We start from the raw sequence: 379 nt of genomic DNA on the forward strand, positions 1-379 counted from the left end.
AGAGGGGGTTCCTCTCCAGCCTGTGCAGGTCTCACTGAATAGCAGCACAGCCTTTTGCTCTATCAGCCACGCCTCCCCCTTTTGTATCATCAGCAAATAACCCCAAAGCAACAATAAACAGAAACCTTTCTGCTGCCCTACAGCGCCAAACTCCTCCTTATCCCTTCAAAGTTAAAAAAAACCACAAGTGCTGCATTGGCCGGGAATCGAACCCGGGCCTCCCGCGTGGCAGGCGAGAATTCTACCACTGAACCACCAATGCTGCCTTGACTGCTCCCCCACCTCCTGATCCCGGCAGCTCGCTGCTCCCCATTCCAAACTTCACAGCAGCTCCCTGCTCCTCATTCCCAACAGCTCCCCACTACTAGCAGCTCCACGC

At 54.9% G+C, this 379-nt stretch overlaps 1 protein-coding gene and 1 non-coding gene across 2 annotated transcripts in view; both read right to left on the reverse strand.

The window, feature by feature from the left end:
- Positions 1–379, reverse strand: part of VAC14 (Vac14 homolog (S. cerevisiae)) — a gene marked incomplete at both ends in the record, with an annotated part of 19147 nt that overhangs the window by 9402 nt on the left and 9366 nt on the right. The window lies entirely within an intron of this gene.
- Positions 192–262, reverse strand: TRNAG-GCC. The gene has a single exon. It is a non-coding gene; the product is annotated as a tRNA-Gly (tRNA).

Source organism: Merops nubicus, unplaced genomic scaffold, assembly GCF_000691845.1.
Source record: "Merops nubicus isolate BGI_N331 unplaced genomic scaffold, ASM69184v1 scaffold8308, whole genome shotgun sequence".
In the NCBI taxonomy this organism is placed as follows: domain Eukaryota; kingdom Metazoa; phylum Chordata; class Aves; order Coraciiformes; family Meropidae; genus Merops; species Merops nubicus.